The sequence below is a fragment of the Aptenodytes patagonicus genome, chromosome 2 (genome assembly GCF_965638725.1).
Source record: "Aptenodytes patagonicus chromosome 2, bAptPat1.pri.cur, whole genome shotgun sequence".
Taxonomy (NCBI): Eukaryota; Metazoa; Chordata; class Aves; order Sphenisciformes; family Spheniscidae; genus Aptenodytes; species Aptenodytes patagonicus.
In genome coordinates, this window is record NC_134950.1 from 35,118,489 (window position 1) to 35,136,389 (window position 17,901).

The 17,901-nt window shown below is 42.9% G+C and overlaps 1 protein-coding gene across 1 annotated transcript in view; it reads right to left on the bottom strand.

The window, feature by feature from the left end:
- Positions 1-13,731, bottom strand: part of HNF4G (hepatocyte nuclear factor 4 gamma) — a 62,247-nt gene extending 48,516 nt beyond the window's left edge. Inside the window, exon 1 of the mRNA XM_076329525.1 lies at positions 13,666-13,731. The gene's annotated coding sequence lies outside the window, so the exon portion shown is untranslated. The remainder of the gene's footprint in view (positions 1-13,665) is intronic.
- Positions 13,732-17,901: the final 4,170 nt, after the last annotated feature.

The window sequence follows — 17,901 nt, forward strand, 5'->3', positions numbered from 1 at the left end:
CACATGAGAGAGGAGGGGACATTTATTTGGAAACTGGAGAGCCCTGCCAGCACTCCTGGCTTTTTTAGCTCAAAACAGTCCATCTCTGTCAGTGCTGCAGCGTGATTGCATCAAGCCGACTTTATTCTTCTGTTCACAAAGGGGTACTTCATAAGTCTTAAATCAGTCACAACTTGCCCCAGTGATTCAAAAGGAAAAAGGAAGAAAATAAATATACTATTATTCTAGATTAAAAAAAACCCAAAAACCAACTGGCAGAACACACAGATTTCTTTGAGAGCTACTGACTCTCCTGTGCATTCCAATATCTCAACGTGCTCTGACAGCAATGTTGCATAGTAAATAAAGTAAAAAGAAATCCACTCTAATCAAATCTATTTATGATTCCTTTAGCTGTGTTACATTGACAAAAATGGACTCTGGTTTGCTTTCTTTGGGCTGTGGGATCACACCATTACAGATCCTTCAACACAAAGTTACAAGAAAAAGCGAGACAAATATTTTTTTCTGTTTTTACCAAGTTTTTATAGTGTCTAGGTTTTCCATCTCAACTGTTCTTGTTCAAACTAAATCTAGTTCAGGAAAAAAAATCTCCACCTCATTTCCCTGAGAACCTAGTTATTTTATCTAACTCAACAACCAAGCTACTCTACCTTGTCATTTCAATTTTCACATATTTTCTCTTTGTGTATTAGTTCTATGATTCAATGAAATCTCATCTCTTCAGTCCACTGCCATAAACTACTGTCCGGAACAAAGCTCTCTCTCAAATTCAATCTCAAACAAAATGAAAAAGAGAAAATCACAAATGAGAAAGTGGACCACAACCAATCCTCCGGGTCCCATTCTCACAAGGTCTGCAAGTTATTTTGCTTCATCAAGTAAACCTGAACTACGGGAAGGTGCTATCACCTCTCCCGTTGCCGAATGAGAAAGTGTTAATAAAAACAAGACCTCCTTCCAGGGACATTGGAGTGTCAATGTTAATCACTGATTTGGCTGAAATACACTTCTTGATCTTAAAAGTGATTTCCAGATGAAATACAAACAGCTGAAATGTTATTGTTTAAATAAATAGGGATGCAGACTGTCACACATCTGGTGGAATTACTGTTGCTAAACTATGATTACTATAAATAGTAATTATTTACTGTAATGGTAACACCTAGAAATCCTTTGTGCTCATCTGAGTTTTCTCTCAGACATTTAACAGCCCTAGTAACCAGGAAGGCAAGAAAAACCTTTACATTTATGTCATCTATACCTCTGCACAAAGCACTGAGCTGCAGAGGATCTCACAGTTTAAAGATCTTTAAGATAGGGACAAATTTCTTTTTGTTTCAAAATTTAGGACATTTGTTGCACTTTCTTGTACTGCCTTTTAAAAGCTTTGTAATTACTGACTTCAACTCTCTGCATGCATTTTTTTTCTCCTATTCATATGCCTTCAACAGCTTGTACAGAACTCCACCTGCTAAAGCCCCCCTCAAGAAAGCTCTAATAGCTGTAACTCATAGGACTGGATTATGAAGCTTTTCCTTCAAATGAAAATCTGCAAAACACCAAAAATAAAGCATTTATGTAGCAAACATATATAAATGCTGGAATGTGAACCTGCAAGTTAAAAGGACTGAGCAAAGAATCTATTAAGGTCTTCTACAGTTAGAAAATACTTTGTCATATAATGGTGGCTATAAGTAATTTTTGCAATCAAGAACTAATAATTGTCTGTATCCATACTGTGCCACTGTTGAGGTACAAGCTAGGCAAGCCCATACAATTGCTTCAATGGAACTACATGCAAAGGGAGTTAGCACTGAATTAAAAAATTAGTTTCACAAAATGACAGTGCATTTTAATGAAAATGATGGAATTAATTTTTCCCTCTATCACAGTGTTTTTAAACTGGTGTAACCCAATTAATTGAAGTTCGGTCAGCAGAGAAATCAGCAACAGAGTGTGCAGAATTGGTGCGAATATTCCCACATGCCACATGATAGCAGTGACGTACTAATAATAGCATACTGATGCTGATAGTCCTAGAGTCTCCGTGACTATTAAAACAGTTTCATTTTGTTGAAAAGCTGTGGTTAGAATTCTTTATTCACCTGAAAATAGGAAATGTTATTAATAAAGATATTTTTTACTTCTTCAGCTGCGCTTTTAAAAAGTTAGGTTGCAGTGAAAAATTGCTAGCATTTCTCCATGACTTTTCCAGGGTATTACCTCTTTCTTCTCAGGTTCACCTTGGTGTGATTCTGTAAGTGTGCATATGGTATAGAATGAGACATTAATGAACTTGACAAGCTGCGATATATTAAAAGTAAACCTCTAACGTGCATATGTATACACACCTTGTAATATATACACATTTCTCTAATTCTTTCAACTTTCCCACTGCTGTATTGTAACATAAATCGTTACTACTTTATCTGGAAAATGCTCATTTTTCATGTCTCAACATTTTGTTTTCTTCTAAGCAGAGAATCCTTCCTTTGTGGACACCTGCAAGGCTCAGTTCTGAGCCCTCTGTTCTGTTCTCTCCCAGGTCATCACCTTACTACTTCCCAAGCATCGAACCTGAGGTCATCAGTCACCTATAGTCTTAACCACCACACCAGCTTCAGTGATGCTTATCTGTAGACACTTTAACACCTGTTAACATATTTCCTTCTCCTTTCTCCCTGCTGTTCAAGCAAGTTCTACGCTTACGACACCAAAGCCCAAGATGTGCCCAAACAAAGCATCTCTTTCATTATTTACCCCTTCTCTCTGCTCTTTCTCAACTGCTTCCTTATTTCATAATTCATCAATCTGTTTCTTCTCCTCCTGCATCTCATCTGCTTGCAAACTGCCTGCTGATTCCTGAAACATTCTCTGTATATAAAAATTTCCTTGGCACACAGCCGGAGTGTGCTTTTTTTCCCAAAAAACTGTGAGGGCAACAGCATACTCACAATCCCAGACCTAGCAATGGAAAGTTTTGCAGACTTTGTCCCTTTTCAAAGATACCTCCACCTAGAAGTCCAACCCCGTTCAGTAGTTGCTATGACTGATGCCTGAACTGTGATCTTCCTGGCCATAGAGACTCCAGGTGCTGGAGGCCAGCCACTTCATTTCATCCCTTCCAAACACGAGGTGGGAGAGCAGAGCCTTTGGAAATACGCCCTACACACATCTTCACCAAATTCCTCATCTTGACTTTCATCTGTTTTCAATTCCGCTACATCTCCTTCTGCCCTAAAGCCAAGCTCTCCAGCCCTACAGATATACAGACTGTAATCCATCCTCTAACACACAGAATGATGCTCCTGCTCCTCGCCCCACAAAAAAAAAAGAATTAATTTCCTCCAACAATAACCCCCTCCCTCTCCAAAGTATTTGACTGGAAGAAATCTACAGCGATGCAAGGAGAAGATGGTATGCCACATTTTTTCATGCTGCAACTGTCTACCAACGAGCTACATCTAATATACGGCCAGCTGTTCCTCTAGTGTCTTTAGCAACAGTTGGAGTACTCAAAGGACAAACAAAAACAAAAGAAAACAAACAAAAAAGTGAAACAAACTCCCAAACACACACACAAAAACCCCAGGCATATATGATCAGCCTTTGTACAGAAAAAATTACCTTTGCACGCTATTCTTGTTTATTAGTACTCAAGCCTACAAATAACTTGCACGCACTCATGTTCATTCAGCTAGGGCAAGGCAATTCTGGAGGAACTGGACAGCTGTACTGAAAATGGGAGAAAAATATATAATGGGGAAAGACAAGTTTTACCTTCATATAGGTTAAACAATTTATGATTTTGCTTAAATAAAAATGTGCATACTTGTTCTTCTTCTTTAGAGACACACACAGAAAGTTTGAAATGAGCTGTTTGGGCATAGGTATCAACACAGACAGAATAGGCATCAAGACTCAATCAGCAGGCATCAATAGGCATCAAGAAATTGCTCGGGGAATTTAAAATATGTGGGATTCTTTCCTTCATTACAACCAACTCTGTTTCTTAAAATAGCTTACTAAACCTTATTTTTTTTTTATTTAAGTAACAGTCTACAGTAAGGTTCTTACATGTGGGACATCATTCTAAGGTGTTCTAAGTGAAGTTCCTAGAAATTGAAAAATGGGTTGGTCAAGACCTGGACTAGTCAATCACTTACTCCAATTTTATTTTCAATTTTATGTTTTCATTTTAAATACTATTTTAAGGATCTATTTCAAAAAGCAAACCATTGAAATAGTTATTGCTTTTGTCTTTATTTTGGTGGAGATTATTCTTAAAAAATAAATTTAAATAAGCAATGAGTTTGCTCAGTTAAAAATTCCTAAACACTGACTGCATGTTGGAAATAAATATAAATATAGTAAAAATTAATTATAAAAACTAAGAATTGTTTAATAAAGCAGCTATTAAAGGCTTTGTTTTTTCTTACAACTATGTCTAGTATAGCTGCATCTGCTTTGGTATTGCTGCAGATTTTACTACACAAAAAAGTAGGTGTCACTGTACTTATAAGCATAGCAAATCTTATTTCTTCACACATTCATTACATATGACATTCAATATTTTTCTAACTCAAATAATGCCTATCTTCAGGTTTTTCTGTAGGTCATCATCAACGCCATCGCATTTATTTCATTTGGCGTAATTCTCACAGGGTTACTACAAGGCATTTCAAAGATTCGGTATCATTAAAGCTTGCCAACTATGCATAAAAGTAAGTGACCCTTTCTCACACTATAATCTGCTCAAAGAACTTCCAAAGCACTCACTGGAAGTTTTATACGAAAGTCAACAGTATTCTTCTATGTCGTATGGTGTCTTTCCTCTCAGGAACTCAATACCTTTTGCTTTAAATGTCAACTGTGCTTAAGATAGGTCCTGTCTGTAAAACAATTTCTGTATCTATTCACATTGACCATCCACCTTCTAATGGGCAATTGCACAGAATCTTTAGGAATGCATTCAGTGTGGTACATTTAGTTCCCATGAAAGCAATGTAGCAGATGAAAGAAAGAAGAAAGGTAGCAGTGACATCATACTACCTACAGCACACTGTGTATCATCACTAAGTGTTTGACGGACCACAGTTTGAGAACCACTGCTCTGTTGAACTATAAACACAGGTATTTATAGACTATCAGATATATTTAGTGTTGTAAACATCCCCTTTGGTTGGAAAAATTAAATTACATACACTGTTTAATAATAGGTGGCTGGTTTGTTTTCTTTTTCTTTTATTCTTTCTTAAATTACAAGGCTAATGAGGCATACAAAATGATTCTAAATTAATTTAGGAAAGGATGTAAGGCTTGCTTTATGGGAAGGTTATTGATTTTCAGCAGGAATCTAACTGTCACATACTAATAACAGTATTAAACGTTTTGTATCAGGGCAAGAAGGCAAGCAAGTTGCAGACTCGTATGATGCATGGATTTACTCCCAGCAATAGAAAATATACATGCATCTAAATGTTGTATCTAGAGCTTGAGATATACTATAAGTAGTTCCCCGTGTTCCCAGCTGGAAGATACCATTGTACGTACACAAGCTCCTCTTGCAGTTCTAATATAACTACACTGACTCTAGGGTCAGGGTCATCTCAAATAGACAACACTGGGTCTGACCCAAAATGGGTTAGAATTTTTAATTCAGTGGCATTAAGATCAGAATGCAGAGAAAGAAGCAAAGATGAGGATGTTTGTGTTCTTTGGCACACTAAATCCAAACTGTATATGGAAAGCATCCCAGCTGAAAGAAAGGGATTCCTGCAAACAGCAGCCACTAGCAAGCCACAGGTTTTTCTTCATATCTGAAAAAATATATCTTGACTCATCAAGGATTACAGGACACGTTGAATTCTTTATCTAGCTAAGAGCAATGGAGCATCTTTAATTTTCCAGGATCACAAGCTGCACTTGTGGTGGGCAGATGGATCCTTTGCAGAAAAGTACACCACACAATCATTTTCAAGACTTCTAAACTATTAGTGGGTTGATGCCAGGGCTCCCCAAAGTTTCTACTTCCAGTTGTACTGGTCTGAGGTAGAACAGAGCTCTTAAACTGAAAAATAGAAATCTATTACTTTGACCACCTAAAATTACCAGACAAGGCAGACAAAGAAGCTGTTTTCATAGTGACTTCCTAAAGCACTTTGTCTTTCTGGGTTTGATAATGTGTTTAGTTCTGAACAGCAGCTTCCCTACAACTATTTAACAACGATACTTTGCCCAACTAATGAAATACTTCTGTACCAGGAGAGTTTTTCCGTCACGACCTTCCCTATACAGCTGAGGTTTAACAAACACCTTGTTGGCTTTAACTGCTCTACAATGCTGCTTTTCGTCCTCTTATGGAAAGCAAGAGACCAACCTTACAAATTCAAGGCTGCTAGATGCAAAAGATGATCATAAAGCGTTAAAAAGTTTGCTGCAATCTCATAGATCTGTTCTTCAGGCCGTTTGAAGCTGTGCTCATTTTTTGCCTGCCAAGGTTTTTGCAATTCATGCATGTATCTTAATTTCAGAATGCTCATTTACGCTCTCTGGTACCATAGAAACTTGGGAATGATCATTGGGAAATGATCATTCATTTTCTACCCTCTTTCAGCTTCAAATACATCTTGGGAAATAAATTACTTGACCTATTGGATTAAAATAAGATAAAAACTCCACTATTAAGTTCTGTACTAACAAAATCCATGGTAAAATTTCTGTTAAAATTTGAATCCCTTTCTCAGCCAGACCCTGCAAACTACTTAACAATTCCTTGCCCTTGAAATGTAAGCCTATTCATTTAAAGTTTCCTGGGTTTGCTTCATTATTAAAAAAGCTCTTTATAGACTTGCTATTGCAAAGATTACTATAGTGGAGTTGCTTGCTCTCCTATTTACCACTAATCAACGTGATGTTAAAAATGAGAAATGAGTTGCCCTCAGTCAATTTTCGAGCAGGCAAATACCCCTACCATTATATATCCACCAGCCAGCTTACTCTTTTTGGCAAGAAATGAAATGACTGATTTTGACAGAACAATTTGTTGAGGTCTGGCTGCAATACTCTAACACTTCAGCCTTGGCTATCCTCAGAGCTGACTATTCCTTTCAATGGGGACAACAGAGGTAGGCACGCACCCGGACCTCAGCCATGGAAGTTCAACGTCCACTAGATCAATGCAAGCGTCCCTGTATTCGGCAATTTAAGCAACTATCTCAGCTGTGGACAAGGATATGTATTAATCCTGGCACCTTTGTTATGGGGACAATGACCTTCAGGAGAGGTGGGAGATGACATGGACAAGCAAGCGGTGCTACTGCGTTAAGCTGCCTCAGTTGTTTCGGCTGAGCCTGAAAATGGAAGTGAAATGCATCAGCCTGCATCAGGGAACTTGTACTGTTTCTTCTCCGCTCTTACTTATCTGTAGACAAGGGCATCTGAATGAAGCCTGAAAAATCTGGCTGAGGAGATGGACCCAAAATCAACCCAAAAGCTCAGACCAGACTTGTGTTCTGTGAAGTACAGAATGCATCTACATTTTTAAATGTAGTATGGATTGTAAATTCCTGGGAGCTAGGGCTCTGCTTCATCCCATTTATGGTTTACTCTCAATGCTAAATAACAGTAGTTAAGGAGATACAGACCCTGTAAAGTACTTTTTATTTGAGGTAAGTTCTTTTCATCTTGACTCACTTTAAACCAAAAAAAGCCGTAACCAACCAACCAACAAACAAAAACCACTCACGAAGTTAGCCTAATACACCTGCAATTAGCTTAATGCATTTTACATTTTTACAACTAAAACTTCTTCCCCCTAATCCTGAGGCTACTTTTTGCTCTTTGGGGAAATTCCTGTGGAGGTTTCCTTTTTTTTTTAAAATTTTTGCAGATAGTGTTTTGTCTTTGATATAATGATCTGGTTTTCCATGCAAGCTTGGGTGTCAACACAAAACTCTTAAAGGGACTAGTTTGTATCCCTGTAATTTATCTAGAAGATTCTGAAGTGAAACACAGCAAGATAAATCTCATATTAAAACTGAGTGCCTGCCTTTGCATTTTTTTTCCCCTCTTACTATCACGGCCAAAGTTATTCATATTACTATGATCAAATCTAAAGCTTTGCCTTAAACTTATGTCAGACCAAGTTCTGGTACTTCAAAACTGAAGTAAATTAAAAAGCATTGTCTCTAAGTCTCCCTAAACCACTCATTAAAATTACATGTTTAATATTAATATAAAAAATCATTGAAGCTCAGAGAGTCAGATAAAAAGGAAAAAAATAAAGTTAAAAGCAGTAATATAGGGTAAGACACTGTAAAATGTGAACTGAGACAAGAGGCTCAGAACATATCAAAGCCTCTTTAAAAATGTAAATCTTTTTGAAATGTTTTGGATTTGGACATAAAAGCCAGGAATATCAATGTTCTCCCAAAAGGCAAGAAGGATATGAAATAAGGATAATACATACCTATTATGTAGATAGCGTCTACCATCAAAATCAGAACTAGCAGTAAAAGCTATGCATTGTTTTCACCATTCATAAGTAAAAAGCCTACTTCCATTTTTGTGAGGACAAAAGAATAAATATGAATCGAAGGGTAACTGCCCAGAAACCATATGAAACTACACACGCAGCTAACAACGTACGTGATCTCTACCCCGCCTAACAGGGTCACTGCGTGGCTACCAAACGGCCCAGCAGAAAAGACTATTTTCAACTTGTTTAGCAGTTGGGAGCAGGGGAGTAATAAACAGGTGAAGTATTTAGCAATTTGGTGAACAAAATCCTATCCATTTCCAAAATCATAATTCTACCCTTGGAACTACAACGGCAGGTACAAGCCAACACCTGACTATACCTATAAGGTGCAGAGAAAGGACAGTGAGTGTGTATTAATGCGCAATCACAGCATGGTCACCATCTTACTTCTCTGAGTACTGTCTAGACCTCTACTGAGGGAATTTCGTCTGCTAATGTAATGTCAATCTGACATTTCCTTGCAAAAGGAATAAATATTATTATCCTGAAGGGCATAGCAAAAGACACTGTCTGCAAGACAGTTTGGGGTGTGATTCTGAAACAGGTGGTATCAATAAGAATCATCTTTCTCATCATGGTCATCAATTTAGAAAAGAAAAAAAAAGAAAAAAGAAAAAAGAAAAAGAAACAAGCTGTGGAAGGAACAAAAAGTGGCTGAGATACATACGGCAACATGGTCGCTGCGGTGAGCAGTCTTCAAGCATCTGGACCAGCTCTAAGAATATGAACTGGTGCCACTCAGTGCCCAGCGTTGATACTTTACATGTCAGCAGTTAATGAAAAAATGTGTTGTTTAACAAAGAAAAAGGGAAATGCAGTCTGCATAACTTTCTGCCAGCGAGGCCTATTTTGGTTAGCAAGTAGCTGGTTACTGATGGACATTGCTACTGTCTCAGACAAGCACAAGCCAGGCTGGTGTAGCCTAGCAACCCCATATAAAAAAGATTCTCAAAAAGGGGATTCTCATTGCAACATTGCCATAGATGCACTATCAATTGCAAGCTGAATCGTATTTGCCGTATCACGGAGGCTCAATCCCCCTCTCCCACCTGAGCCTAATCCCCATGTTTGGGCAGGTACTGTCATACATACACATTGAGAAATCCTCTTCCATCACACAACTAAATACAAATAAAAAACCAGAAGTCTAGGGGCAAACTTTACCATGCTAGGAATAGATAGTGGAAAGAGCGCTATTTGTACAGGTCTATTGCAGTTGGATTCCCAGATAAACAGGAGGCAAGGAAAATTCACACAGCACCTTGTATACTGCTGACTGTAATGTATGCCCTTGTTGCCTGGATACCTCTAGTGAATTACCGAGCAAGGGTGCGCGTCTTTTTCCAAGTCAGTATTAAATAAAAAAATCCCAACCTACTACTCCATAAGAGGCAGAAGATGCACATAGAGGCTTCCTGCGCCTGTGCCAGCCGAGTGCCAGAAAGAGACAGATCGAGCCTTGAGAATTTTAAATCTTTTGGGCTGCCGTGCCACGTTATGAACTAGATCTCATACAATTCATCACCCAAGTTGCAGAAAAATAGTTCAAGAACTCAAAATAATGAATTCTGTCATTCCCAATAGAAGTGTGAAGGGAGAATTATGAATGAACCTTTTAAATACACGTATGTGGAGGGAGATTGCCCTACTACAAGATGAAAGCAGCAGGCTTCTATTTAAATGGCCCAATCCTGAAAGCGAGACCTTTCATTTTCAATTAACTTAAATTGACAATTGAGAAAGGTTTGAAAATGTTGTTGGAGCCTTTCAGTTTGATAGATCTCGGCTCTGACATTAGACACAGCATTCTGACCTGATTTTTAGGGTGGGCTGTTTTAAAATTGAAAATTTGAAATGAAAAATATTTGATTCAGTCAAAGCTGTTGCAAGACATTCAAACATCTTAATCTGTTAGAAATGCATTTTCTGTATTCTCTCATCATGATATGTTATATAATGCATCATTTATTAAGATACATTAAAACCTAGGAGCCATGCCTTACTGCAACCTTATGTTATTTTATGTTGCAGCGATATTTTTGTTGAGAAATGAAATTTTATCACAGGACATATTACCATATACAACAGGTAACTATTTGCCACAGAAATAAAACCTTTCTTTATATTCTAAAACAGTCTACGTTACCAGTCTATATTACCAGAATAATGCAATTATCTAATATTTCATACCTCATATCAACATGACACAACATAGGCAAATCAAACTAATTTTCAGGCTTGATATTAAACAGTGTAGATTGTTTCATTCACTTTTAAATGCAGAAAGAGTGCAAAAGAGACTTCCGAACCGCTGAACCACTTAGTTAAATAAAAAATGAAAATAAATAAATCAGAGAATATTTCAAAGCTCACAAGTAAGAGACAGAACTTTGAAATCATTGAGAAGTGAGGCAGAGAGATCCCCACATTGAAAGAGTCCGTTTGTCAATTAATAAACTGAATACATCGCCCCTGCTACTTGACAGATGTAAAAGCACAATCTGCTCAGCTCAGAACCACATCATACCAACGATGCAGTCTTAAATCAGATGTGAATTGTTATTGTTTTGTTATAATACACTCAATTCCCAAATAAACAAAAACAAACAAAAATTTTATGTTTTTTTCCATCACATGGGTTACCACATTACTAGTTTTGAATGTTTTTCAGGAAGTCTCTTTCAATTAATGACCTGTTAAGAAGAATTAATATGGTTTAAAGTAATGTTTTGTTTCTTGTAGCCAGTGGAAATTGGTGTACATGATGCAGATTTGCAGGTAACACTGATGATATGTGCTGGACCCCATTTGTCCACCGCAGTCATAAAGAGCTTGAAGAGACAACAGGGACCAACCTCTTGTAGTATTGAGTCCATAGGCACATGATATAAATTCTGCCACGAAGTTTGAAACAGGAGCCATGTCAAGCACAAGGACCGAGTTCTGTTCTTGGACTACTGTAGTTGTTCGGTAAACTCAGCGGGATCAAGCAGGATTTGATTCAGAGATTCAAATTTGGCCAAGCAATACTAGGCCATATCTTGAGGAATGGGAATAGCAAAGATGTGTTTATACTAGAATGCTTTTGTTAGGGACTTGGCCTGGAGATGATTTAATGATGTGCACAAATTAGCAGTAAACATCTCTTGGCCATCCAAGGAACCGGCTATTATAGCCAAGCCACAGGAATCCCACTTTCCTCTCCGTACCTCCTGTGTTCTTCCCTGGTGGGAGGTAGGGTAGAGGGCAATGGTAGCTCAATGCCACCTAAAGCTTTTCCCAACACACTGCCTAAGGGTACTTATAATAGCCGCCTTGGAAATGCAAACTGGACCTCTGCATTGCTCTGGTTTTACGCTACTGCTACTAAGTACAAAATTTTGGAATAGAGACATTCATCTAGCTATGTGAGATAAGGTGCAGAGAAAGTTATGCTTTGTGTTAAGGAAACACAAAGTTCATGTTCTGGGAAATGAGTCCAAATGTGTGAGCTGCTACAATCAAAGGTGACACCATGAACAAGATTACAGCATCCTTGTCTTGTCCTACACCTGATTTTTTTTTTTTTTAAACATAGTATGAAGTGAGCCTTAGGCAGCCTGGTGCGCTTCAGTGAGAGAGAGGGACAGGGAGCTGAGTACTGGGCAATAGAAATATCACTTTTAAAATTCTTATTTCCCCTCAACGCTTCAGAGACTGAAGGATAATAAGAAATGTGAACTGAGTTACAACAGAGCATTTTAAGCATTTTGCCCCTTTTTCCCTTATCATATGACTAGAAAAAGAGGAAAAGAATGAAATGACCAAAATAGCGTTCATAATATTTGAAAACCACCTGCATGTATATAAATGCTTCATATGCCTCCTATATAAGTTGTAAGAACTTCTATTCTTAAGGAATATGGGGAATTACATAGCACTTCGTAGTTTTCTCAGCACGTAAGAGACTCAGGGACTTTGAAAGCTGTGTAGCATAATCAGCCTTATTCACTAAATCAGTTTTAAAAAAACTCAGCACCAGTAACAAAGGAGATGTGACTTTAAACTACTCTATTGTCTTTGTAATACGGATGAGAAATCACAATAAATCAAAGTATGTGCAGCACTGTACAAGAAAAGGCCTACACAAAAGAAGGTCCAATTTAACATAACCATAGTTTACTATGGAATAGTATTCACTCTTGCAAATGTGAAAAGTCTCTTTAAAATGTTGTTATTGCAACCTACTGTCTACTTCACAAAATGCTTGACTTTATCTCCCATTTCAGTGTACAGGAACAGATGTTTGAGTCACAGGTGTGACATCTGAAAGTTGGCTTTCATCAAAGGTACCCTGTAAACAGCGCACCTGCAACACTGTAAAAGCACTGGAAACACTGCTGGATCTGCCTGCAAAACTCATGCTCGGCTTGCTTTGCCCATTTCATGTTCGAATTTTCCTCTTTTATAATTATTTTTCCCCTAAGGGAAGTATTTTGGCATTCTCTACCAAAGCGTCCAGCAATGGCCAAGTGCTATTACTAGGAGCAGCCCTACAATAACAAATCCACCTGCTGCGCAGGTGATCATGAGGGTGGGGGCGGAGAAATAAGTAAGGGAGGCAAAACCAAAAAGCCTTTAGAAAATCTTCCTAAACCCGGTGCAAAGCCGCGACTTCGACTGTTAAGGAGCCACAAATGCCAGCACAGCCCCAGGCAGCAGCGCGACCGGCCGCCGGGGCAGGGGGGGCCGGCGGGGGCGCAGGAGGGCGCAGCGGGGCTGGGCTGCGCCGGGCTCCCGCGGCCCCGTCCCGCGGCCGGGACACCCACACACCCCGCCCCGGGGGCCCGAGGCTGCGCCCAGCGCAGCGCGTTTCTCCGGAGCGCCCCGGGCGCCGACAACGGAGACACGTGACCAGGCGTATTAAAAAAAAAAAAAAAAAAAAAAAAAAAATTGTATAAAATGAAATACCCCCCCCAAAACCGGCTGCTGTCCGCTTTGCCACGAGCCGGCTCAACTTTTCCGGCGTTGCACGTTTGCCTCCTCCGGCGAGGCTGCCCGCCGGCGCGGCGGGGTGCGCGGGGCTGCGCGGGGCTGTGTCACTCGGCCGCCGCCGGCGCCGCCAGCCCGCGGGAACTTACCGGCGGGGCCGCCCCGTCCCTCGGCCTCCGGCGGCGCGGTCGCAGCTCAGGGCGGCGGCATCCCCCGGGCCGCCTGCCTCCCCCGCACCCCCCGGCTCCCCGCGGGCGTCCCGGCGCTGGGCTGCGTGACTTGTTTGGTGTGGCTGGGACCGTCTTTACCATATGCTGTAGTGGGAAGGAGGAGGAGGAGAAAGTGTGTGGAGCCGGAGGGGGGTGGGGGGGTGGAATTAACTTTGCTCAATGGCGACAGGGCAGCAGCCTCAGCCCAAGCATCAGATCGATTTACTAAACAAACTGAAACGTGGGTGGGGATGTTAAACAGTAACCAGCAGCCTCAATGAAAACTGAAAGCTGCTGCTGCCGCCAGCGGCTGGCCCTGAGCGCAGCCCGCGCCCGCCGGCGGGCGGGCCAGGCGCTCCCGGCCCGGCCCGGCCCCGCGGGGCTGCGGCAGGCGGGAGCCGCGCTGTCGCGGCGCGGCTTTGCCCCCCACCCCGGTGCCCCCCGGCTGGCTCCGCGGCAGCGCCCCCCGGCCGCCGGGCGAGGAACGGCCGGTCCCTCGCTTCCTCGGCCGCACCGCGCCGGCCGCCGGCCGCCCCACGCCGGGCTGCAACTGCTCCTGTGCTACGGGCGGGGAAATAACCGCCCGGCCCGCCCTGCTGTGCCCCCCCGCAGGGCCCGAGTCACCGGCGACCCCCGGCCGCTGGGCTGCCCCCGCTGCTCCCCGGCCCGCAGTCCTCAGCTCTCCTCCGTCTTTGGTAGCCACAGATTTGCGGGCGTCCAAACCTCAAGGGTTCCCCACCGGGTGTCGCTCCCTTTGCTCCACTGAAGCTGCCACGGGGGGGGGGGGGGAAAGCCCCCCCTCATTTTAGGTAGGCGCCTGGTTATATAAAGAAACGGGACCAAATACGGGGATCCACTGCAAACTCTGGGTTCCCTGCGCTAGAGACACCTCGTCGGCCTCTTACCATCGGTAAGATCGTGACACAAGGAAGTATTTATAAAATAATAATTGTCATTGTCCTCCGACATTGAACATTCACAGACTCGAAACAATAATTAACGCCCTGCCTATGATATCACCAGCTCACACCCACGGAGGCATCAGGAAAAAAGGAAATAATTCAAGGCAGTGAAGGTGGTGTCTTGTCACTCCAAATATCATCCGGGGGGGCCTCCTTGGCGGCGTGAGAGGAGGATATTTGGCAGAAGTTCCCATGCAAGAACGAAGAAAGTCCCCGTAGAAAGGGATTGCCTTGCCGTGGATGCGTGAACATGCCTGACTCCCATAACTGCACACCCGTGTCAGTGATTTAACGACACTCTCGCGGGAGAGGGACTACGCGGGCTCTACACAGGAAGGAGATTGGAAAAAAAATATGAAAAATGTTCTCTTCCTCCAGCCTCTGAAAGCGGCCGGTGATTGATTGGTTTCCCCAGTGTGGAGATCAGCGAGTTTCCTCTACTTTCTTACCGATGGTACCTTGCCATGCTGTTGTATCTCGTTAAGATGGCCAATTCCTCATTTCCAGAGTTTGCCCGTGGAAACTCTGGATCCAATTTCTAGGGGCTTTCGATTCTCCCTTGGAGAGAACAAAGGGAATTTTGCTTGACAATTCCCCCCTCCATTACGAAACATTAATAATCACTGGAGATAATTGCCCAGATAGCCACAAGGAAGGTGTAAATACATCCAAAGTCCTCCGGTGTTATTTCAAAGGTGGTTTTTAAAAGGCCAATAAAAGTCGCCGAGGAAGACTTGTTCCTGAGGAGTTCTTGCCCATCTCCTGCCGCAGATAAAATACTGCAGGCAAGGGCAGCACTGACAATGAAATAAACGTTACTGCTGCTGGCTGCAGCGCGCCTCGGAGCAATCCGCAGGCGCAAATAGCCGGTTTAAAAAGTGACTGTCACTTACACGAGGGTTGTTTTCTACCTTTCTTCTGTGAATCTCAGCCATATGCCGGGGGCTAATAACCAGTTTCCTTACACAAATAAAGAGGATTGGTCGTCATTTCTTTGCTGTCTTAATTAGAATAAAGTTAACGTACTGAAGCCATGTGGTCATCTGTAGCAACTGTATTTTCACACTTGCATCTAGATCGTAAACACAGATGCGGGCAGATTTGATGGAGGGGGGTCTCAGGACGTTTTGATTCCAGTCACTTCAGCGTATACAAACGTTATTATTATTCTTTCTGCAGGAAAGGCTTTTCGTGCAAAAAGCAAATAGCTTGCAGAATAGTAATAGGAATTTCTTTCTCTGTGCGGGGAATATTTGCGCGTATTTCTCATCACGTAAGGCCACGTTTGATTTAACCTTAATGTAACTAGTGGTTTTCATTTCGACTTCAGCTTTTCCTTAAATGGTTTTTATGAAGTGGTTGCCTCTTTTAGTTATCAACAACGTTTTTGAGGAAGAGTGGGGGGCAGCATAGAGTCCCTTGACGGTCACCTCGCCGCCAGTGCTACCTCTGAAGCAGCATTTTCACGTGTCACCTCCACGATGAAATCATGCGACCGCCCAAAGAGCCGCAGTAGCTGCGAATTGCAAATTGCCCCGGCGCTCCGTGGCCGGGAGCCCTTCCCGGCGCTTCCCCCAAGGGTGGGGGCTCCCGCCACCTCCAGTCCTGCCCCCCCTCTCTTGAGGATGGAGCACTAGGGCAACGGCGGGGACCCTCTGCCCGGGATCCCTGAAAGCACCAGCTGGGCCATCAGGGGCAAGGAGATGCCCCTTTTGCTCACCACATCTCTCCCTAACTACATCCCGGGAGGCAGGGCTTGGAGACGGTACTGAGGTTAGGGAGGGGAGGAAATCCACGTAGCCCTTTGCGGCGGCGATAACGAATATTTCCAGGCGTTGACCTCAAGGGGGAAGTCCCAGTCAGTATAGTTTCCGTGCCAATTTGCAGAAGCCCCTCTAAGCACTCGGCTACCTCTGGCTGTGGCCGCCGACACCTGCTAGGCGGCTACCCGCCGGGCTGCGGCCGCCGGCTCAGCCCCCTCGCCCCCGCCGTGAGAGCGACCCGCGCCCCGGGCGCGCAGCCCGGTACGCTCCCGCAGGGCAGCTACCGGCCACCTCTGCGAGGGTCTGCCCTTCCCCGACCCGCTCCGAGCAGCGTTCGTCTACCCCTCGCCAGGCAGACGCCCGGCAGTTTATGTGGGGAGAAAACAAGGGGAGCTGCCGGAGCTGCCTCTGCAGGCGGCGGGGCAGGGGCTGGGGCGGCAGCCAGGCTCGGGGGCGGGCGGCCGCCCATCGCGGCAACCCGCCCGGTCTCCGCTCGCTTCATTCCCGTATCATTAACCTGCGGGTGAAGCAACTGTTTGTGTGCCCTCTCTCCCTCCCCCTGGGCTGCTTTTTCCCTGTTACTGATCCATCCCTTGTAAATCATTTATGGGGAATTGGGCACTCCTCTCCTCGCAGGAGCTTCCCTTGAAAAACTTTCCCATCTTCAGGCGAGCGCCTTTTCTTTGTTAACACGAATAACTGATAAAGGACTCCAACGTGCCCTCAAAAACCATCTAAACGGCCGCCGGGAACTATAGTCACTTAGGGTCACGGCGTGCTCCTGGCTTTAAAAGCGCGATACAGGAAACGATCAGGACCAAACCGGTTTAAAGAAACAGCTAGTTTTATGTGGTTACCTGAAACCATAAATGGGAAACGCTGTCTAATTTTACGGGTTCTGGTATCGAGCGTTCAAGTTGACTTCTGCAGAGCCCTTTCCCCCTCCCCCGGATCAGAGGGCACCTGGCATTCTGGTACTAACTAATGTTTCTGTGTTTTCTTGCCTCGAAAAACAGAGTGAGAGAGAAAGTGCATTGTTCAAAAGAAAAAGAAAAGCTGTAAACCTCTTAAAACTCTGAATCGTGAGATTACGCCGGCACCACGCGGCTATGAACCGATTTCAAGGGCTGCATTAGAGACCCTGTTTACTTTAAAGGTTCCCTGGCTAAACTATTAATTGCCAGGGTTTCATGAAAGATTTGCAGACTTTACAATCATTTATGATGCGTGCAATAAAACCTCGGAGATATGGGCAGGCTGGTTCAAGGTGTAATGCAAAGATGTATTAGGTGCCCTTGGCAACTATCTGTGGGTGCTGTTTGTATTCCCCGAACACGCCCTTCGCTGCAATGAACATTTCTGCAAACCGCGGGTTGGGTTGTTCATTTCCAGAGCTCTGAAGGTTCACACAAAAGAGCTATAGATTTCAGGCAGGGGAATCAAATGATTGG